At 42.3% G+C, this 24,828-nt stretch overlaps 1 protein-coding gene across 1 annotated transcript in view; it reads right to left on the reverse strand.

Moving 5' to 3' along the window:
- Positions 1-24,828, reverse strand: part of FAR2 (fatty acyl-CoA reductase 2) — a 119,296-nt gene that overhangs the window by 25,294 nt on the left and 69,174 nt on the right. The window lies entirely within an intron of this gene.

Below are 24,828 nucleotides of genomic sequence, written 5' to 3' on the forward strand. Positions count from 1 at the left end.
CCTGAGGGCTGCCTGTAGGACCAAAACAGGAGCTAAAGAGCAGGAGGGCAGAGTACAGAGTGGGAAAGCCTGTGCATCATTACACTCAAGCTAGATGCTTCTACAAAGGACTTGCAGAGAGGAGGGGAATTGGGCACATTCTTGCTCCTCCTCCTCTTCCTTTGCAGCTCCTTGTCTACTGTCACTCTGCTCCTGTCAGAGGAGTCCAGTGGGGGGCCTGCTTTTGGGATGGAAGGATGGGGCATCTCAGTAAGCCCCACTGCTGAAGCTGTTGAGTGCCACCAGCAGTTTTGCTGAACTGAACATGTATGCAGCTGGCTGGCCTCTCAAGCCATCTTTCCAGCCCTTTTTTTCCTACTAATATAATCCACAGCTCTTTCCAAGACACATTTCTGCACAGCATTATTATATTTGAGCCATTTCAGCTGAATTAATAGAAACTGTCAAGTCCAAAAAGAGCCTTCCTTTTTTTTTTTTTTTTTTTTGTGGGGGGGGGTGGGGTGTGGAGCAGAGTGACAACACGAAAGGTAGAAAGAATCAACAGACTAGAAAGGCTGTGGGATCTGAAAAGGTATAATCTAGATTCCAAAGGATAATCACACCTCCAAAGTAACAAGTCTAGTGACAGGAACACCTAATACTGGGAGAGATTACTGAGGGATGCAAAGGACACATCACACCACCTTTGGACACCTTTAAGAGCTGTCTAAGTAAGCAGTGACAGGAAAGGCAGGGAACAGCTGAACCTGGCTTGGGGCAGGAGGATGGACCAGCTGACTTTTCAGTAGCTCTGTGTTTTTGGGGTGTTTCCCCTCTGTAGCCTGCTCACCCATAACACCGAGATTGGAAATATCTTTGCTACCATGGCCTCTTGTTTTCCTAGAGATTCTTCTGCCTCTGATGTGCCCAGTGCTTACATACAAGCAGAAATTTTGTGACATAAACTAAACACACTAAGAGACACATGAAAGATTAAATTGATCCCAATAGCAGTATTTTTTTTTTTGACTAAGGGATTACCATCTTTCTGCTTATCTGACAAGCAAATCTAGATAAACCTTGAGGTTCTTAGGGATGAGAGGTGACAAGAGAATCATTAGCCTTCCCCATTATGCACCATACTCTGTACTTATTTTCAATTGCCACACAGCTGCACACCCTTCATAAACCTGAAATTTTAGCCCAAGTTAGGACAAGACAAAGCCATTTCACTGCTCTCAGCTGCACCTGAGTGCACACATCTTTCATCAGTGTGGCTAGGCCAGAAAACAGATCTGTAGACAGAGAGAGTTATTCATGGGCAAAAGTGCTGGTGAGAGCTAGCTGGACTGCAGGAACTGAATTCCCAGGCACCAACAGCCTTAATGTCTGCAAAAAGCTGGTTTTCTAACAAGATGCTACACTGGCTCTCCAAATATGCATCATCTCATGAGAGATCACATGCCAGCAAACCCTGATGGGACACAAAATGGGAAAGTTTCTCAGAGAACCCACATGAGCTATCTTGTGGGATTCTCAGGAATATTAGTTTGCATTTGTTTGTTCTATTGCAAAGAGAGTGCAAAATGCCACAAACTGAGAGTTATTTTCTACTTGTTTGGCATAAATAATGCAAAGGCAGAGAAAGAATGAATCAGCCCTTTACTTTTCAGTCACAGCATATAAAGTAAGAGTAGTATTTCTGCAGTGCCAGCCTTGGACAGCTAAATTCTTCCTACATCTCCTCCTGACATTCCCTCTGCACATAATATCCCCTTCAGCTTCTGTGCCTGCTGCTACCACGTGCCACTCAGCTGCTGCAGTTTTTCATCCCCTCCAATGATTCACTGCATTCCTCTGAAGGATGAAGGCAATTTCTAAATGCAAGCTCACAAGTCAGCACATTGCTTTGGAAACCTTCTGCACCACAGGAACATTCAGTACATTGTCACCATTAAATCAGATAACGGGAGCAGCTGTTTAATCAAAGTCTGCTGCTTCTTTCATGGAAGCTGAAGGTTTCAGACTTGTCAGTGCTTTACAGGGAAATGAAGGAAGATTTAAAGGCAAAACAAATGCAGCTTATTTTATACTGCTTCCTGCAGTTCAAGGAGTACTTAACATAAAGATGATGCTTAGTCTGAAGGTGAACTGTAATTGCATCTCTAAATTCTGATGAACTCACCAAGAGCATAAATAATAAATCCCCAGTAACTGTGTGAGGTTTAAGGATTGTTCTGTCTTTTCTTTTTAGAAGCCATCTGCCAATATAAAATACAGTCAGTGCACTGGCCTGGTGTTGGAATTACATGAAAACACTGGCCAGGTCAGCAGGGATACAGGAATTGCCACAAAATTACAGTGAAGAGAAAGGAAAGGGCTTTGACTTCAAGTTGTCCAGTATTAATGAAATGGAGGGAAATCAGTAATAACATTACTGAGCATCCTAATGCATTGCAGGGACAGCACTGCTGCCTTTCCCAAACCAACAAATGAATCTAGTAGCTGCTATTCTCATTTTTAACCTCAAAATAGGATCCAAGTTCAGCATGGGCTGTGCTGTCCCTCAACAGAGAGGAGAATTTCTTATTTCTCATTTTATAATCAGGCAATTCCCATTTAGAATACTAGTCAAATCTCTGTGTTTTCACTTTACTCTGTCAAAAATGTGAAAACAGGACGTCTGGGATTTCTCCCAACATTCTAGTTGAGTGTGTCTGATGGACACTTTCCCTATTCCTGCCCTCCTTAGCTCTGACCTCCCTTTCCAAAGGACACCTGCAGCTCTTGGTGTTCCCTGCTCTTGCCTTAAAGCACGTAATAATTCAGAGAGGTTTCTGCCTACCAGCCCTTCAATCAGAAATTTTTCCATGCCACAAAGATACAAAAACCTCAAAGAAAGGGCAAATTGCACATCTATGGAACAGCACAGCTGAAAAATAAAGGAAGCACTGAACAGTGCAAAATGCCAACAGTTTCGCGTCTTCCTCAGGCGGCATTTTCAGTGAAGCAAATACAAACTAATGAAAAGCAGAGTGCCTAAGCCACAGTCCACTTTAAAAAAGGAACTTGCATGAGTCTGGTCTTGTAAAAGCCTTTCAAAGGCCTGGGTAGTCCTTTCTTTTTTGGACAGCACTCCTGGGTCTCCCCCTACCCCATCAGGCACTGGTGACCGACCCAGAAAGCATCAAGTTTTTGAGTGTGGCCAAGAAAGGCAACCTTTTTTCCTCAGGTGTGTTTAATAGGTGCCAGGAAATCAGGCTTCTCTAGGAGGATTGTAACTTACAATCTAGGAGGATTGAAGTAACTTACATTAAAATATGAACATTGCAAGGCATTACTATATGACAACCTTTAAAACGGAGAAAATCCAGAGAATTCCCACAAAATGGAACTCCTACATGACAAACCAATGAGAACATTAAGGTTGAGAGAGCTCAATTTAAAAAAAGAAAAAAAAAAAAGAAAAAAAGGTAAAAAGCTTCCACCTCTCAGATAAAGAAATGGAAGGGATTGCTTAGCATGATTCAGGAGATTATAGGCAAGAATTGCTCCCTGTAAAGGAAATATATAATTTATCCTAAGAGAGACACAGGCCAAGGGGTAAAATATTGTGGCAAGAAAAAGGCGTTCACCGGCTGTGTGGAACAATTTTAAACCCAGGTGTTTGAAATCCCTCTTCTGAACAGAGCATTGGTGTACAAATGCAGGGGAACAGCCTATATATAAATACACAAAATAACAACCCCCAGGGTGTGCATCTATCCCTCAGTGATTTCAATGACAGCATCACAAATATACAAGTGATCATCACAAATTTACACTACTGAAGGTACCAAAGTCATGAAAACAACTCTTAAAAAAACACCTGATGTCTGCAGTTTAGTCCTGCTGAAAGGGTTTACCAAGTCTGTGTTTGCTGTTGATAAAATCCTCCAATACATTTAAGAAAGGAAGGTACACGCCTATTTTAGAATTGCCATTGTAGCAAATTTGAGATAGAACTGGGCAGCTTCTTGACATAAAGTAATTAGCCAGCAATTAATCTTCAGCCTGGTAGATTTCCAGCAATAAACACCAGGATTATTCAGTCAAGAAATGTGTGAAAATGCAGGTCAGGAAGCTTTAATTGGAATAGAGCTTTTTTCCCCCCCTTTTTTGCACTCTCTGCCTCATTTCCTCTTCAGAAAATTGCTTTTAAGCACAGTTCTTCTCAAGGCAAATAAAGCGTAATTCATCTCATCAGTTGAAAAGCAGGCAGCAGAGCGTCCCTCATTACAGAAAAACAAATGGCTTATGCTTCAATTCAGAGCTATTACCTTCCCCTGAGCAGAGCTGATGTAGTAGAAATACAGGACCCACCACCACCATCTAGTAAACAAAGCAGCTGATTATTTAAAGATGAAGACTACAGAAACAGAGAGAGACAGACGCAGTACAGGTCAGCTAAGACTAAGCTATTTGGGATGTGGTTTTGAATAGCCAGTTTCCTTGAAAATTGGCTGCTGACCAAGCCTGCTGTTTTCTAGCAAGAATACTCAAATTACACGCCAGTGAATCTGGAACACTTTCTGAGTCAGATGCCATAGACAGGAGTATGAGGGATTTGAGAGACATGGAAAAGCTTTCCATGGTCTCTAGTGCCATCTCATAGGTGGGTGGACAAGTCATGGATAGAAGATGGAGCTTTCTGATGTTTATCACAGATGTTCCTGGTGCCCCTGGGTGGTACTTCAAGATCAGGATCAGTGTTTGATGGGGAAGAATGTAAGTGCAGAGAAGAAGGATGGCAACACTTGGAGCTTTTCCTACAGGAACCACTGAAAATGTTTCTTCCCACACGTTTTCCAGGACTGTCTTCCTTCTCATCCTTCTCCATAACTATGCCCCAGTGAGGCCATGGGTCAATAGGAGTCAATTCCCAAAGGATGTCAGCAGTCACAACCGGAGTCAGATCCCTGTCCCCTTCCTCAGCTCCTGCCTTGCAGAATTAATTTCCACTGGCTTTGAGAATCACTGTATGGACTTGGAAATGTCAGTAAGTATAAAGTTATCCAGACATGGGATCTTTATCTGCTTTTCCATACCCATTGCCTTAATCACAGATCTTTGAAGTTTCACTGCCAGATTCTCTTGGATACCAGGGAACTTCAGGAGTGTTTGCTGACTTCCTGAGGATAATCAGCCAGGACTAAGGGCTGTGTCAAACACAGACTCCTACTTCTTGGAGATGTTGTTAGATATGACCAAGAAAGACTTGAAAAGATATTTAAAGAAATTACCAAAAATTACTTTCCCACTTGAGAGCATACTGGCTGTCACACAGACACAGAGGAGGCAGCACTGTATAAAAACACAGTGCTGGGATGGAATTCCAAGTTTTGTTTCAAGGACAAAACATCTGGGCCATTCAGCTCCTACAAGTACATCTGGGAAAGTCTTGACATGCACTCCTCTGAACTCGTGTCCCTCCAAAGAGCTCTTCCAAAGGAATGGCAACCTAGGGTGAGTGTCCTGTGCTTCCATACTCACCCTGTCCTCCTTCTGAGGCAGAAAGCAGAGAATGGGATCATGAAGAGGATCACGGGTAATGTGGGCAGCAAAGTGCACCTTAATTGAAAGGGTAAAGGGAGGTAAAAATCCTTTGATGTCACACACAGCAGAAGTTGAACAAATCAAGATAAACGCATCAAACACTCGGAGCTACTCAAATAAAAGACAGAGATTCTTCAAACATTGCAGGGAGAGGGCACTCAAGTGTAGAGAGCTGGACATGTGCAAAATGAGTACAGTAGAATAATAATTCACTCTTTTAGCATGAACTGTGCTAGAAGATTAACAGAAAGAAGAACAAGTCACTGGTCACATGTGAGGAGTTAGCCTGGAACAGGGGCTTTTCCCAATAGATGCACCACCTATGGCCATGATGTCTTGGAAAGTAAGAAAGCTTTCTGGCATGAGTGCAAGCCATTTCCTGCCAGCTGGTCTCAGTGACTGAAATTCATGCCAAGGATATTCAATTTATGGATGTGTCAAACAGTACAATCAATTAAAGACGGAAGTTTTGCAGGAGGTTCCTGGAATGTGTTGATGAGAACTTCCTTCTCCAAATGACAGAGGAGTCAGTGAGGAGAGGTGCTGTGCCGGACCTTATTCACAGCAACCTGTTGTTCTCATCAACATATCAGACTGGCTATTCTTGGAAATTCCTCCCTGTGAGGCTGGTGAGGCCCCTGGCACAGGTTGCCCAGAGAAGCTGTGGCTGCCCCATCCCTGGAAGTGCCGAAGGCCAGGTTGGATGGGGCTTGGAGCAAGCTGGGATAGTGGAATGTGTCCCTCCCGGGGACAGGGGCTTGGAATGAGATGAGCTTTAAGGTCCCTTCCAACCTAAACCATTCCATGATTTTATCATTGGCCTAGGACAATTTCTCATTTCAACATTTTTCTTTTATGCTCACATCTGACACAAATATTTTGACCTTCTGATGTCATCCCACATATATTTTTGTTATCTTCATCATGACAACACAATTTTTTGAGTGGTGCTTAAAAGCCCTAAGTTGGGGTACCCCAGCCTTTTAAATACCTGCCTTTTTTACTTGCTGTCACTTAATTAGGATCATATTCCCACAGTCAGGCTACAGGCAGCACACACAGTGAGAAAACAAACAGGAAAATTCCTGGGAGATTATCAGAAGCTAATGCAATTTAGAAGACCAACAGGAAGAGCAGGGACACTATTGGAAGTGAGAGCCCTTGTGAACAAGAGACCAATCCAGTGAAGAAGAAAACAGTTGATATTCTAAGAAAACATCTAAGAATGGATGTCTTAACCACTGTAAACCGATTTTCTATAGTGTCACTATTCCAAGCAAGCAAGGAAGCAGCAAGTTAAAAGTAATCCTTGATTTCCATCCAAGGAGCCTTCAGCTTAGGGAAATTAAAACTTCTTTAAGAAGATAGAACCATCTGTCCAAATAATGTCAGCTACTTACAGCACAGTCTGGCTCTGCAAGTGCCCCTGCTACTGGAGACAAACTGTAATCAATGCCTCTTACTATGGCCAGTTCTCAGAAGAATCCATAGAAACCTTTTGGATATGGTTGCAAAAGCCCTTCTGGAATCACAGCTCAAACCTTCTCTCTGAATCCAACCTCTTTGCATGTTATTCAAAACATGGACTCCTTTTTAATAATGCTTGGCTCAATTAGTTCTGCCCATAATGAACATTCTTAAAATTCACCAATTCCTGGCCACGGGTAAAAACAACAACAAAAAAGTTATAAAAAAAATTAATTCCACTGAACTTTGTCAAATTATGTGGATGTAAAGGAAAGGCAGATTTGTCCCAGGAAGTCTGCAGCAGCCTTTTGGCATGCAGACTCCCTTTTCCAGTCGCTTGGGTCTCATCAAGCAGGAGGTGTTGTCTTATTTCACAACAAAGATACCTGTTGTCAGGAGGGCCATTTCCCGTCAGCCTGCCATAGTAACACGTCTGCCAGGAGCAGATGTCGCTCACTTCCCCGTACAAAGATCAGAGCGTTGCCACAGATGGCTCAGCTACACCCTCTGAAATGTTTCTCCCTCTCCTGCCATTGCAGTTGCACCCCAAGAGAATGTTCTGACAGGCCTGATGGTAAAAGACAAGTCAGATGATATTTCACATACCCTGCAAGACTGCTCCTCTTTAAGGCAGGGAAAGATGAGGGTTTTTTTGCAGTCAGGTAGGAGTTCATCTGTGTTTTGTTGTTTTGAGGTTGTTTGTTTGTTTGGTGGGTTCTTCTGGGGTTTTGTTTTGGTTTTTTTAAACAACAGAGAAATTCAGATATTTTAGTATGGAAAGAAACACACACACATTTTAAACAGGATCAAGAAAGCCGTATCAAGTGTACTTAAGCCAGGCTCAGGTTTTAGCTTGCCCTGGCATGTCAGAGAGTGTTGAAGGGTAATCAACAAGCCTCACTTATCGTCTCTGACACTCTACTAATTCTTCCACCTAAAGCCAGAATGTTAGAACTTTCTGAGCACAGGATTTGTGGCTCAAGACATCTTTCACACTGACATACAGTTTTCAATATATCTATCAAGAGAAAAGTTACTTTTCTCTGCAGGTATACTTTACACTTATGCTGCTTCCAAGGGAGACCAAAGAGGATAATCCACATAAGCTGAACTGGAATTCATGTTTGCTGCCTTTAGCTTCCAGCTCTAGATTGAACCAATTAATTTTATGTTACCCAGTCCATACAAGGGAGAAAAGTGAGCACTTGGGCTAAGTATGCTTCAGGTGTAACAAATCACTTGCCCATGTGTCACCAGAATAAACAACATTTCCAACCAGGTTAAACTGTGCAGGGCCAGGAGTTGGATTGGATGATCCTTGCAGGCCCCTTCCAACTCAGGTTATTCTACAATTCTATGATTCTATGAACAACAAGAAGTTGTTCGTACACAAAAGCCTCCCCATCTGTCTGAGCAGGGATTACCAGTAATGAGCCTGTGTCCTTCGCCCCGGTCCCATGAAGTTATAAATTCCTTTAATGCTTTAATCTACCAGTGAAAAAACCCTGGCAGAAGGAGTGGAGGAGAAACAAACAGAACATACCCCAACCCACCATCCTGAGGTACAGAAATGCACCTCTCACCCCACACAAATAAGAATACACAGTGCTCTGCAAATACTACTTGCATGAGGCTATACTATATATCCTAACTACATATTTAACTGAGGGAAGTACAACTCATTTCTCCACCTGTCCTGCTACAGTCAGTGGAGGCAGCCCATGGGTTTCCCAGATTCCCTGGGGGATAAAACCAACCCAGTAGTTAAAGATCTGCCCCAAACTACATGATCATAAAGTGAGGATCTCTAGGGCATATAGTACAGCTACCACAGTGTGATAAGGTGTATGCAGGAGGTCCTGATGGAGCACCAAGAAATGCTGCTGCTGGGAATGAGGAAAGCAATTAAAGCAGCTCAAGGACAACAACCTGCATGAGCACAAAAGCAAAGTGTGAAAAACGGGTTACTCTGGTGCTGTGTTATGCAGGCTGTGCACAAGAGGAGAAACTGCTTGTGCTTAATTAGAACCGGGTAGAAGAGTCAAGACTAAAATGAAATTGTCTTAGTGAGTGAATACGGTAAACAACAAGATGCCAGCATGATACTGGTAGAGGAGTTTTGTGGTGCAAAGTCTTCCAAAGTCATCTGTACCCAGGCAACCATGTAAATAAAACTATCAAGAATAAAACAGACAAAACAAATCAAGATTGCCTGAGTAACAGCACTGAAAAAATCCACCAAATCTGAGAATGAATGCAGCAGAAATGGGACAAACTAGGAAAAAAATGTAACTGGGGATAGACTGTTTACTGGAGAGGAGTTTGGATAGAGAAAATGAGGTGCAAAGCGGTCCAAAAACCAAACATCCAAAAATAGAAAACAGGAAGATATAAAATCAGGTACAGAATAAAAGAGGACAGGGGCTTTTTTTGTCAGTGGGAGTGGGGACACCTACAGATGGTGATGAATCCCAAGTCCACAGTGATGTTGAAAGGACCCCTATTGGATAACCTGCTGGAGCTCCCATCATGTCTTCATCTGAAAAGACTTGGTGTGAGACAGTGGAGAAAGGGGAGGATTGACTTGAAGTGGGAAGGGAGATTTATAACAACAGAAGTTAGATGTGATTCATAATAATTATAATGATAATTAGCAGCTTTATAGTTGTGTGTGCTTTTAGATTAGCTATCATTTAATTGCTTTATTAGTCTCTTAGCAGTGTATTACTTAATTTAAAATCATCATAATCTCTTAATTCAGGTTATGTCTCAAGCCTGGACCCTGAAGGGGAAAGTCAGGCTCATAAAGTAACCTATGGCTACCTGCTTTGGCTTACCAGCCTGAAAGACCAGCTCTACCCTTCAATCAACAGGGACAGCCTTCAACCCAAATCCAGATGGATGCTCAGCCTCACACCCAGCCAGTCTCTGTCTCCATCCTCCCTCCAAAGGACACCTGTAATTCTAAAGCACTTGCAACAGAATGAGAGAACACTGATCTTGGTGTTCTCGGATGTTCTGCACTCAGCTCATGACGTTTCTGCTTCTCACAGCTGCACAGGAAAATGACAAGTCCACTGGTGTGTTTTGATCTAAGAGAGATTCTGGAATTGTTTCCTGGTGTCATCCCTGTCAGTCTGAGGGAATCACGAATGGATCTTCACCACTGAAGCTGTAACTGTGATGGGAGGACTCTTGTACCCCACTGGTCCTCCACCTTCCTCTGTGCTTTTCTTTTGCAGAACATTTTTTTGGTATTGCCGTATCACTGAATCTCCACCTCTTTGGGACCCTTTGTACCACCCACGAGTCAGGGTCCCCCGAGCAGCTGTATGGGGTGCCCAAGCAGGAAAGGAGAAATACTTCTGTGCTGCAGCTGCAGAAAATGATCTCTGAAGTGGCACGTGCCCCACTGGTGAACCTGTGTCTTGTATTCTCCAGCAGTATCCGAGTTAATGGCCAAGTACCTCACACACAGATTCCTCTAACTTCAGAGATATGCTGCTTTCAGACTCATTTTTACAGCAAAAAGCTTTTAGCTCACCAGGTCAGCAGAACTATGAGGAAAAGATGAGGAAAATCCTAGTCCATGCAATTTTCCTTATGTGGAACATGGCAACTCACCCCTTTCAAATGAAAGGCATTCAGATTTGGCATCTTCTCACGGGGGGTAATAGCACAGCTATTATCTCCCCATCATTTGCCCAATTCATCACTCACAGCATTTTAATTTTGTCTAAAAAGAGTGCAAAAACATACAAAACCAAGAATATCTTCTTCCCTTTTACACTGGAAGAGATGACTCTCCAAAACACCTTCCTCCAAAACTCCTTCCCTCCCACATGCCTAAAAGCATCACCTGAAAAGGTTCAATTTATATAATAATATCTGATCATCCCTCTCTGAACCAAGAGAAATAACAACTAATATACAATGCTAGAGCCATCTGTGTCCTATAGGGTATGAATATTAGTGATGTGCCAACATAGAAACAGCAGCTCAGGAGATCATCTCCAAGATTAAAGCCCAATTTCAAAGGGATGCTAATCTACATTTACGATTGCAGCCATGGAAATCTGCATTTCCTTGCACGTTGCTCAAAAGCCCTTACCAATTTAGGTATGATTTTACCAGGACAGATTCCATTTCTGAAACATTACTGCAGGATGTTTTGTATTGGATAGCTCATAGCCCTGCAGTTTAATATCAGTTATTGTAGCTAAGAATGGTTCAGAGCATGTACAGTCATTTATTTTTAAAATGGACATTTTTACTGTAATGCCAAAGGGAAGGAGAATTTAAGTCTCAGACTGCTTAGGACTGCTTCTATTAAACCCAAGTGAAACTCTGCCTTGTCTGCTACATTTTTAGTAGCAGTAACAGTGTCCCAGACTACTGGTTACCATAAGAGGTTGGGAATTCCCTACTACATTGTAGTCAGCCCTGAACTGAAAAAGTTTGCCATACATATGGACTTTTAAATCATCTCCCTTGAGCTGTGCTGGGTCTGCAGGCCAAACAGACCTAAAATCACATTTCAGTCAATACAGCTATCAAATGAGTCCTGAAAAAATACTGCCACATAAGAAAGGGCCTCTTCATCAAACCACTTTCAGTTGTCATGCTGGTAAAATTGAGATGCTAACTCCCAGCTGGTGGGACTGTTAAACACCCTGAAAATGAAACATCAGCATATCAAATGGCTGACAAGGAGCTCTTAAGAGATTACTCATGACTGAGCAGTAGCCCACAGAGCTGGGTACTTCTTTTGTAGAGGAAAACCTGTTTTCATGGGGAGAGACTTTAATCCACCTACCCAGAAATTGTTCTGTATTGGTCATGAAAGTCGTTATCAGCACCAATAATTAAACCATGATCTTTTAGGGGTAAGTGTGTTTTTATAAACAGTAGTGGACTGAAATGAGCTTAAGTGAAGAATTTGTCCCTTCCAACTGTACATATGGGTGGGTCTTCCATCCTTAATGGCTCCTACCTTCAAGCAGACAGACCGAAAGTTTCACATTTTTATTTCATTCTGAGTTTTGAGTGCCTGGTTTTCTGCCCTTTTGTGCTCACTGATAAATACATTAGCATTTGAAAAAGAACTAGCTTAGAGAATCCCCTCCATAAGAGAGCTATTAAAAAGCAATTTCTTTACCAGGGAGATATACTGCTGTCAAGCATACAACAGGCAGCCTTGCTTCATCGTTCATTTTTGTGTTTGTATTATGGTTATTTTTCCTATTTCTATTCATCAGCAAATCAGCTTGATAGATTAATTCTTTTCTGAGAGTCGGTCTTAGTCACTGGAGTCTGTTCACCAAGAACCATCTGTTCCCCAAGATTTCCTTCCCACACAACCATGGCAGAATCACGCCTACAACCAGTTTCTCCTATTAGGAAAGAAACGCCTGTAACAATCTGGGTGACAATGAGTCCCCAGGGAGACAACACAAGAACCTGTAACTTTGTTCATCATTATTACAAAGCAGTACCCATTACTCAAGGACTGACTGGAGGGTAAGTGAACCTGTCTACCCCTTCCCTCCCACTCTCTTGCTACAGTACCAAAAGGTCATGACCTGTCCAAGAAATGGGAATGGGGAGAGACTGGATGATGTTGTGGCAGCCCTTCTTTCCCTTCCACAGCCTGGGGCCCGATTTCATGGAGTGTGTTTATGTACAAGTTAGGGGTGATGCCCCTCAAATTCCTTCCTCTGCCTCCAACCCTTTCATGATCATGCAGATGTCTCCTAATCTTTCTGACTCCAAGTCATCCCATCTACCCTACCTAAGTAGGTGTCTGGGAGAGTTTAATCAGATTAAACTGAATGAGCTAACAGATCACCCCACATCAAATCCATGACATCTGCCAAATAACAGCAATGCAGTGGGAGCCTCATCCCAAGTGCAGGACACAGACAGGCAGAAGCTGGACTGTAGCCTGTGCCAGGCATTCCAAGACCAGGATCAAGTGCACCCTGGGTAGCTGTTACCTTCACTTCTGTCACTCAAGCAAGCAGCCAAACTGCCAAATTGCAGGAGGAGAGAGCAAGTAAATACACACCTTGCCTTCCACAGAAAAGACTCTCTCCTGGGAAGGACTGAGAAAGGGAATTGCTGGTTTCAGATTAAAGACAGCACTTCTCTTCCCTCTCACCTATACAACATTTTCCCTCAGTCCCTAAAGTGACCTCCTGAACCAACTCCCTGGAGGTGTGCTGCTGGCCTCAAAGAAAATCTCCTCTCTTTTAACAAAACGTTCAACTTTTCAGAACAGAAATGGCTTTTCTTGCCACTTCCTCTTTTCAGTGCTGCAGCTCAGAAGTCCTGGCACCTTCCCAGTGCACGGGCTCGGCTGTGCCTTTGGAGCTGGAATCCATCTAGCCCTGATGGCAGAATAAAAACTAACGAAAAGAAGTGAAAAGGACCAGTGAGTTAATTAAATGCAGCTCCTGTCAGAGGATGGGAGAACAAAAGCAGGTATAGGCAAAGAAATTATCCAGGGGCACAAGAACTACCACGCAGGAGCAGAGCAAAGATGTATTTGATTTGAGCCACCATCTGACACGAGCTACAAGAAATGTTTCAAAGAAAGACATAATTCAGCAAATTACATCGCCCCAGTCAGGTCTCATCATGGTTTATAGGAGGAAGGGAGTGGTTTAAGTGTTTCATTTACAACATTATCCTCTCTATATATTAAAATATGTATTTTTAGCCATACAAATGTTTAGGACAGCTTAAAGCCTCATTTCATTGACTAAACATCATACAAAATTAATTTTAAAATCTAGCTATTATTTAAATTATTATTTAAATACTCTTTCCTTCTTCAGTGCTGAATTACTTTCACTGAACATTCCCCTTCCTGGACACTGAGCTTATCTTACTTTGGGTTTCTTTATTTTTAGCACAGATGTCTCTCACCACTCTGGTTTCATGTTCTGCCGATTCCCCTGATGCCAGGCATTTGAACATCTGTTAGTACCCGAACAATCCGCAGACACAAAGCTGCCTGCTTTCCTAGAGAGCACCAGCACTCCAAAGAACTCACTGCTTCCATGGCTGCACATGGAAAGCAAACTGGAAGAGGATGGACTCAAAGTTATAGCACTGACCAGGGAATGACACTGATTAAATGTCCCTCAACCTTCCAGATTAGATATTAGGCAGAAGGGAGAGAAGGGCAACTAAAGGTCTACAGACATGTATTTTGGATTTCAAATCGGTTTTTTTTAATTAAATATTCCATTAATACCTAACTATTACATAGCCTTCTTCATCAGTAAGTTCTTCAATAAAGAAGAGCCATATAATTTTTCACATGAGAAAACAGACACATAGATTTGAAGTGACTTACCCAAGGTCACTCAAGTGGAAGGAGAACCTAGCTGTTTTAAAGCCCTTTAGGAGGCAATATGCCTTCCTTAACCAAGTGCTTCTTTCCTGAAAGCTGCCTTTTGAGGGCCAAATGAACATAAAAATTTTGGCACTGACTCAAAGCCTAATCTATGTTTAAAAAAAAATACAGCACACATTTAGGCTTGGGAATATTATCTCTCTGTAATTGGATCATAAGAAACTGTGTTTAATAAAGACAAGATTCATTGGGGTGAATAGTAAAAAAATTGGGTAACAGGCTTGTGGAAAAATATGCTCTTTTTTTCCAGAGGGGGTAGGGTCCATGTGCTCTCCTCTGACATTGTTCATGGCTTTACAGTCCTGTGCTGGGAGACTACAGGTCCCCAGGGAGAAGGAAGGGAGAAGCACACAGGTGAGGCAGAGGAATGCCAGCCTCAGAGAGTACCAGCCCTGGGAAAAGATGAAGTTAACTGGAGAATGCCTCTTGCCTCCAAGCAGGCTGGGAACATCACTCTTTCCAGCTCCAAGCATACAAAGAAGGAGGATACAAACATAACTGCTTTGCTCTTGATGCCTTTCCTACCCACCATAAACTGCTTTTGACCCATTGTAATCAGGAGCTAACATTTATCTGGAAGAAAGCTGCCCAGAGGCAGCAATCTTGATGGGTCCGCAGGGTCAACATGGATAGGAAACACAGAAATTGCCATTTGGTGACCCAGGGGTTTCATCTAAACCAAGGGAAAGCAATAAAAACTGTCCTCAGAGGACACATCTGAGAGGGACTGAGGAGTGAGTGATGTGTGGAGTGAGGATGTGTGACCAAAGCAAACAGTGGTAAATGGGAAAAACTGATGGGACAGCAACTAAGGTAGAAAATCAAAAGAATTTTCTCTGCAATGCACTGACGAGCACAGAGGCAGCTGTGTCAACTCTCGTTTGATGCAGCACAGACCCCAAATTAGTGCTGAAATGGTACATGAAAAACTCTGACAGGAACAGTCTCAGATCCCAAAAGCACCTATTCCAGAGCTTTTCACAGAGTCCATTTTGTGCAGCAGACGGATGGGAAGCGCACAACTGGGTGAGGTTAAATGTATACCACCGCTATGAACAGCAGCAGGGGAGCGACGCCTCGGGATTGCTGCTGCTTGTTTTTCCATGTCCACTTCAGCAGCAGGTTAATTTTTATCACAGACATAAGCAAGGCTTCAGTTTAGCCACACCTCTGAGCCTCTGGCACAAAAAATGTTTGGTCTTACAATAGTTGCTCAGCCATCCCCTGTTCTTATTCCAAATAATGAACCCATCACATTCTCTAAAATCGGGATCCTCCCAGGGAAACTAACATCACACTTTATTTTGACAATTTACATACCAGTGAATTTCTTCTGCAACTGATTCTGTCCAACACAAAGGGTAATTTCACAGCATGTATTTCTGTGTAAAAGTTGGGACTTCTACCTGAATTATTTGCTTTCTTCCACTGTTACTGGAGAAATGTTCACCTTTGAATCAAACCAATGTACAGATTCACAGGAACACAGAAACATATCCCACGTGCACCTACTTCAGGTTATGCCCCACTATTTAAAATACACAATGGCACACATGGAGAGTTAATATCGCACACAGCTGGCTTCTCAGTTAAATTGAAAATTTAACATGAGAGAATTTGGTTTTCAGCCCCGTTTCCTAGGAAACATTTCCATCTACTATTGGTGGAGGCTACAGGTTGACTGTCAAGCCCACTATTTCCTTTGTTCCCAGTCCATCAGCTTGATTTCTTTTATCATCTGGTCTTCCCTACTGAAATACATCTAATATAGGGGGAAGGGTTTCTTAACACATGCAAAATAATCAGTATTTCCCAAACAGCCTCCCCAAAACAGAGACACAAAGCAGTAGTAGTGATTAAAGAAGAACAAATGGAATGAAGTTATTTGAATTAATTTAAAATGTGATATCCAGATTTGTATATGTTCGAGTTTGCACAGTGTTGATAAATATCTGCTAGAGATAATCTACAATTTTACTATTTATCCCTAACAAACAGATGGGTTTCTGCGTTGCCATTTACAACAGCATAAACACATTCTGAAAACAAAAACGAAACAAGGAAGAATTCAGAAATATGTGCACAGGTTTTTAACTGAATGTCCTGTACTTAGGTGAGATTTTATTACTCTTTAGAACACCTGCATGTTCTACAATTAAAGCATTACAGACAACGAGGACTGTATAGAATCAATCCCCAGTGTCACTGCTCTTTGAAGACAAGAGGGAAAACACACTGGAGTGTATCTACAGGAGAGAAAACAGGTCCCAGCCCCACAGACAGGCACTGACCTGGGCATGGTGCCTTGGTCTGGAACCTTCATGGCTTTGTCTCTTACCAAAAAAAGTGATTGCTCCTGAGAAAGAGAAGGCAGCTGGATATTTTCATGCACACAGAAATAAACCCTTGCTTGCAGTGCTTAATGAAGTTATGCAGACTCAAAGATAAATCACTGCTTCTGTTTCTACTTCTGTTGTCACTCGTGTTTCTGCTCGCTCTTTCTTTGTGCCTTGGCAGGGAAAAATATGGGCAACTCTGGTGGTTCCCTTCCTCTTCCCTGGTGGGAGGAGACTGGACCCCTCCCTTCTTCCCAGGACATTCACATGAGCTCAGACTGCAGTATTTTTGCAGCTCTTCTACCTGTTCCAAACCCACTGTAGTGGCAGGTCGGTATGGGTCTTTTTAAGGATGCTATTAATAACATCCTTCAGAACTAGAGAAAATTTCTAAGAGCTATGCCCTTTATGCCCACAATACCCGGTCTCCCTCCTCAGCTGTTTCAGTCATAAAAAATGGGCATACAAGCAGGTATTGTTTTTGTGGGGTTTTTTTTTGTTTAACAGACAACATTTCCAGTGTCCTTCCATCGTACTTTACGGGACTCCTTCAGCTCATGTACCCAGTATCATATGATTAAGGCAATCAGGAGCAGAGATTAAAGACTGTGCTTTATGTTAATAACTGGGTGATGACCCAGGCCTAATAACCTCAGAACTGGAGCAAGACCTGCCCTGCTTGTGTAGAAAGCACAAACACCGACACTGCTACGAGCTGAACCTGCCCTTGTGAAACGGCCTCCTTGATTCCCACAGAGCAGCACTTGGTCTGTGAATTTTCCCTTTAGACGTCCATGATTTTGGATTATGAGGATAAAGGTGAAACTTTTCCAATCATGCCATTGAAACAGGAATGCCAGAGTACTGTGAGGGCTCGCCCTTCTCTCCTGAGCTACACTACCTGGAGATATCACACTATTAAGAAAAAACTGTGGGTAGCACAAGAGCGGTGTAATCGTTTGATACTAATCAACACTGAAATTGTTGGAGAAATAAAAAGCTGTCATTTCACTTAGAGCCTGCAGCAAAACTCGCCTAGTTGATAGGGAACATTACAAAGGTTCATTTATTTTATGCATTTCAGTTCTCAGCACGACACACCTTCTTATCCAGGGATGTGAATGTATTTGTAGTGTACCTCAGGAGATGAATGTCCATCAACAAATTTCACTGTTTATTTATGGTTAATATTTCACAGCAATAAACATTAAATACGTTCCTATTTGATAAGATAACAATCTGAGGCCAACACCTTCCCTTTCGAGGCTCCAGTAAAATGATAACCTTTGAAACGTATCAGCTGCCTCATGTAAAAACTGTCTCCACCAAGCAACTCAATAACTGATCTGTATCTTTATGACTACAACTTCTCATTATGGAGATAGAGATACCACCCAAACCACTTCAGTAAGATACAAGCAAACGTGGCATTAGCTCAGCATATCAAGACACTGATATGAGGAAGTTCTGCTGGCAAGTCTTCCCAGCTGGACAAATCCCAAACCACAGAGCATTTTTCTGGTTGGTATCCATGGGCTGCATGGCTAATATTCCTGCAGTGCACCTCAGCTATGAACTTGAAGAGAGGCATATAGAAAACACAGGAAAAGGAGAATATATAGTTAATCCCATTTGGGAAAAGGGCAGACACTCAGGAATAAGAGGCTTGTATTATGCTGAGAGGAAGAAAAGATATACAAAGGGGTATGGAATAAAGGACTTTGCTTCCTAAAGGGAGATGGCCTTTAAGAACACCTGGTCTAGTGAAAGGTGTCCCTGCATGGCAGAGGGCTGGAATGAGATGAGCTTGAAGGTCCTTTCCAACCCAAACCATTCCATGATGACTCTATGGCTTTCCTTCTGAACATCCTATCAGCTATCAGACTATCAACTGTGCAGCACAGGCCAGCCCAAATCCAAGATAAAAGATGTAATCTCATTTTCAGCTTTCTTCGACTACACCTAAAGTCCAGATTGCTGGTAGGAAAGAGTGCAGCTCTACCACCCTGCTTAAAAGGTGACATCTGAAACTGGGAAAGGGGAGCTGTGGAGGTGTATGTTGGTGAGGAAAGAGGATCAGGAAGCACATTTCCAAATGTGGTGGTGATCCATCTCAACTGGAACACGTAGTTATCAGGTCCTGAATCTCAGCAAATTCACCTCTGGTTTTTCCCCTTTCTGCATCTGAGATGATGCGCTAAAATGGCAAAGAATTTACTTACTGTTGACTGTAGTTGCTGAGGAACATGGGAGGGACAGGTGACTGGACAATTCTGGGAGCTGAAGGAGGTATGTGAAGATGGGACCAAGCAGGTCATGGCTGTAAGGATCTGCAGATCATGAAACAGAAAGGAGCAGTAGAGCTGCACAATGGATTTGGGTCAGAGCTGACTTGGAAAAGGTGCAGCTAGAATTGCTGATGATTGAGTGATGTTCTGATCAAAACCTTCCCTGGAGGTTTCTGGTGCTAGTGGAAAGTGGGGAAATGGGTTGCTACGCCCCAGGGCAGCAAATCCTGTCTGTCAGAAAGAAATGGAAGAAATAATAGGAGAAGGGCAGAAAGAATTAAAATCTTCCAAGCTTCAAAAGGAAGGGCTGAAGGGTAGAATTCTGGAAGGATGACAAAATGATTTACTGCTTCCATGCCCTATGGAAGCTCAAGGTCTCCATGCTGCTAAGAATGGTTACTGTCCTCTCACTCAATGTACTGGGCACATAAAAAATTTGACAGGGAATAATCTAATTACCATTCCCTAAAGGCTCAGAGATCCTCCATTGATAAAACTCCATCAAAATCATACAGACACTACATTGACAATTCTGAATTGCAGCAAACTTGATTTATTCTGTATTCCTTTTCTGTTCAGGCTGCAGTGCAGAGTCCTGATGCCCTTTAGACATCACAACAGAACCCAGCCCATTGCCTTTGATCAGCCTGTATTCCTGCCCACCATGAAACAGAAACAAGGAAAATCAGCACTCAGAATTTGTGGAGACATTAATCTTTTAAAGGATCAGGTTTAATGGGTTAAAAACATTAGAATGAGACTCATATCTATGTGTGACAACACCACAACATATTTTTAGCACATATAAGCCTTCATGTACAAGAATTTTCCCTCCCTCTGAACTTCTATGCCTCGATCTCTTGTGCATCCTTTCTTAGTGTAAATCCTTTAAACAGATTATATTTAAAGAACCACTTATTTGATGCTACGAAGAGATGCCAAAGTAATATTTGGCAGTTGTTTATGAAGTGATTAAAATCTTCTCTTTTTTCTACGCAGATATGATAAAGGATGGTCATTTATTTTGTTAACTGATATGAAATGGTAAGGACTAGAACTTTAAATTGGTGGAAAGACAGAAATCAAAACCTGACTGTCCTTTCTTCAGTGGACAAAGAAAGAGCCCCGTGCAGAGAAAATCCCGTCCCTGAGGGATGTGTATGGTGACAACTTGCAGGAGGTGGATGAATAAAAAAGGATGCAGAAGAAGAAGAGAGTCTTGTGTCTCAGTCCTTTGAGCAAGGGTGTATTTTCCCTGCTTATCTTTCTGGATACACCCAGTGATGTTACACATCCCTCTTCAAATTCTTATCTACAATACAGGTTTTCTCTGCAGGCTATTTCTATGTTTCACCACACTCTTTACGACATTAATAGTTACATGTACATGTATTTACTGCTCTCTGCCCTTTCTGGAAAACAAAACAAAACAAAACCACAACCAACCAACCCCCTTGAAACAAAACAAACAAACAAAAAACCCCAAACCTATCTCAGCTTTTCTACTACCTTGAAAACAATAAAATAGCAAACCCTATTTTCACAGAGGAAGCCCTTGGGTATCTCAGAGAAGGCATGTTGTGGGATTAGGCCTTGCCTTTCAAAAAGATGCATCACTTTCCTGATACATGTATGTGGAGAGAATGTGACATGGGAAGTAGTCCAGTGAAAATGACATTTTACAAGAAGTTACGAGCCCCACCTCCGTGTTCTTAGAAACCTGGGTAACTTGGATAGTGTACCTGGAAAGCTGAGCTGCACCTTGGGCACGAAGTTTGGTAGAGAAACCAGCTGGCAAGAGCATATTTGAACAAGCAGCCACATGAATGAGCTCTCAAACACATTCTGGGTATCTCTGGAAGTGCAATGTGGAATTCTGTGGCTGTGTTAGAACTTCTACCCACAGCATGAGAACAGATTTCACAGCTTAAGTATTCTACCTAGGGAAGATGAACCCTGTTCTTACAGGCCTTTGGGTTAAAAAAAAACAGAACTCATGAGACACAAGCTCCTTGCCTGCTTTCTGCTGACACAGATCAAATAAACCTTGCTCCAGGAAAATGCCTAAGCAGGTATTTTATTTAAAGCATGTCTGTTGAAATGGGAACTCACTGCAAGTTTCCCATGAGCTTTTGACACACTGCATATGGAAGCCACACATCTGGTTCATCCCACATTAAAGAGGGAAAACGATTTTCATTTATTTGACAGAAGGGGTAACTGATTAATCTAGATATTTAAATAGCTGTCCTGAAGGAAGAATATGAAGCTTTGATGTATCTCACATCTTCTCAAGTCCTTCTTCAGATTTTTCATAGGCCTCCTTTAGGCACTGGAAGGGCTTTGTCCTTCCTAATCTGCTCCCTGGGTGGTTGAAATCCCCCATGAGGACCAGGGATTGTGGACGTGAATATTAAGTGCTGTTAATGGCACTGCCTCTGTTTTAGTCCCTTTGCTGCCAGCCACTCGCTTCACTATCATCAAGTGCAGTCATTCCTGTGACACCCTGCCAGGACATGCTGAGACAGCTGAAGAACTTAGCTCACTAAGGTTTGTTTAGGGAGTGACCTCTGGAACACCGAAACTTCCTTGTAATGAACACTGCCCAGCAGAGGCAGGAGAGTAAAAGCCAAAGGATGTATAAAAAGACTAGGAAAGCTACCAGAACTCAGGAGCTCAGAGATCCAGAGCCTGTTCCCCTTCTCCAGCTTCCTAAGTTAGATATTTCTTAGCACTGCCAGGTATCAGTAGAGACTGTGGCATAAAGAATGCACTACTACCTGGAGTTTTGGGGTTTTTGTTTGGTTTGGGTTTTTTGTTTTTTTAAGGTGCTAAACAAGGTAAGTTCCCAGATAAACTCTTAGGGAAGTCTGCTTATAAGTGACCTCCAGGCAAAGCATGAACCATCAAACTCTTGCAGTCTGAATGTCCAGCCAGGTTTCTTTTCCTCACCTTGACCATAACACCTTTATCTGCATGTTGGCAATCTGATGGAGACAATGCTGACAGCTTTGCTTTTGTCAAGGTAAATGATATCCACAGCTTTCCCTCATCCACAGATTCAGTCATTTTATCACAGAACAGGACCAGATTGGTCCAGCTAAACATATCAATGGTAAATCACAGAATCATGGAAGCGACTTTAAAGATCAGGGGTGAGGCAGCCACAGCTTCTCTGGGCAACCTGTGCCAGGGCCTCACCACCCTCACAGGGAAGAATTTCTTCTCAATATCCAATCTAAACCTTCTCTGTTTCAGTTTAAAACTGTTCCCCCTGTCACCCCAGGCCCTTGTCAATAATGTCTCTCCATCTTTTTTGCAGGCTCCCTTCAGGTACTGGAAGGCTGCAATTAGGTCACCTTCTCTTTTCCAAATCCATGCTGACCTTCAAGTCACTCCCTTTTCCTTCATGTACCCAGAAATGTGTCAAGAAAATTCACTCTGTGATTTTTTTTTTTTTCAGGGACAGAAGCAAAACTGCCTGAAGCTGCAGCTGCCTGAACTGTCCCTCTTGCCCTTTCTGACAATGAGTGAAGCATTTGCCCTTTTTTCCAGCCATAAGTGTCCTCTAGAATGTAGAAATCCTGGAGGCTTCTGAAATAAATGGAATACATAGCTCTTCATGCTCTCTTTACACCCCTGGCAAAGAAATTTGCTGCAAAACATACCTCCACACAGAGTTCTAGCAAAGTCAGCTTCCTGGAGATCAAAGCAAGGGCAGCAGCTTGGGAACGGCCCACATCCAACAGGGAGTCAACCATCAGGGAGACAGCGTGCCTCCAGGCATGGATACAGCACAGCAAGGAACACATTAGCTTTTTGAACAGGTTACTGCCTTTCTGCAAGCAACCTCCCCAAGCAGAAATCTACCCATAAAAACGTTTTTCCCTCCTCCACCACTGAGAATTTTGTCACACTTTGTATGGAAATGCCCTTCCCAGTGCTGAAATTATTTGTGGGTGGACAGTTCAGGTGGTTAATTCCTTGGGTGTGGGCACACATGCAATGCCAGAAGTGGCACAGTTGTATTCACCTGGTCTTCTGAAACATGAGCTTATCACTTGAAGAATAAACCCTTTTCTTACCTTCCTGCATCCCTACTGTTGTGTTCTCACAGCCTGCTTTATACTTGAACACCTTGAACAGTGAGTGAGCAACTTCTAAAAAAGGTTTAAAGAGACTGAGAGCTGTTACAGAAAGGATCATGAAACATTTGAGTGAAGGTGTAATTACCCATACTTACAGTGTGTGTGTGTCTTAGCAGATTTTGATATATCTTTAATAAATAAAACATTAATATAAACTTCAGACAAGTACAGAGCCCTCTGGACATCCTAATTTTTAAAGATGCATTCACTAACAAAAAGAGAACCTAAATAACTTATTCTGGCTTCATCCAACAGGGAAATTTTCAATGTAGTGGAAAGAACTGTCAACTTAATAGAATTTTTTGCTGTAATTTAGAGCTCTAGTTCTGCAATTATAAAAATAAAAAATGAAATAGTTACAAATAAGTCATTAGTTTGGAAGAGATCACCTCAAAATATTTTGGGATTTGGGGATTTTTTAGGGCCCTGGGGTTGGAGCTCTACCAAAGCAATCAAGGTAATTCAAGAAAAAAGTCCATTTTGCTTGTCCTTACCCATATTTTCTTTGCCAAAAAACATTTGGGAGGCATTTTTTTTCCACTCCCAACTAGGAAGGTACTGACTGTTCACTGTAAACATTTTATTTTACAGATGAAGTACCTGCAGTTTTATACACAACTGTAATCGCAATAACACCCAGCTTGGAGCCAGATCCAGGCTTCTGTTTTGCTGAGCTCACCAGATTGAAGGCTTTAAAACACATTTTAGTGTTTTGCAGATACAAAACCAAAATAAGAGACCTTTTTCCCTAAACTAAGCTATGAAATCCCACTTTTAAGGTGAGATGGCAACACAAGGAGACAACCGGCAGAGTCGACAAGGAAGACGAGAAGGCACAGAATAATGGAGATAAAAAGTACACACACAGTTAGTATCAAAGGTTTGTTTGGTTTTTAAACAAGCCACAAGTCAGTGCTTGTTTTTGTTATTCATATTTGTTATTTCTACTGCAGCACTGCCCAGAAGTCCCAACCAGACATCCCACACTCAGTCCCTGCTTTTAAATCTTGATGCAATCACACTGACTATCCCAAAGCTTCATGTATGAGAAAGAGATCACTCCAAGTTTTCTCTCTCATCTAAATCATGCCCATAAATAATAAGCCACACACTTGGCAAAACCAATTCAGATTGTACCAACACAAGGCAAGTTTCTGGGGCAGCCACTTTGAAACAACCACCTTGAATTTTGGATAAAACAGACCCAAACTGCAGCACAAGACTGATGCACCACTGAAGACACATCAACAATCTCCAATGAAAACAAGTGAAAGCTTATAGTAACTGACCATATATAGGGTCAAAAATCAGTCTAATGATAATTTTCAATAGAATGTATAAAGCATGCCCGATTTTAAAAATATTTAGCTAGATTAGCAACCCTTTCCCTTTGTCAACTTCAGATCAAACACAAATCAGGCCAGAACAGCAGGCTCTGGACAACCACCTCCACAGACCAGAGTGCGGCAGTGAATCATCCCTGTTCCCAGAATTAATAGGATTTCCCTCTGCAGTCAGACCAGCTCATTCTGGGAGTCTGGCTGCAGTTAGTTTGTGCTGCTCACAGTCACACCATCGTTCACATTTAACTA

Source organism: Aphelocoma coerulescens, chromosome 1A, assembly GCF_041296385.1.
Source record: "Aphelocoma coerulescens isolate FSJ_1873_10779 chromosome 1A, UR_Acoe_1.0, whole genome shotgun sequence".
In the NCBI taxonomy this organism is placed as follows: domain Eukaryota; kingdom Metazoa; phylum Chordata; class Aves; order Passeriformes; family Corvidae; genus Aphelocoma; species Aphelocoma coerulescens.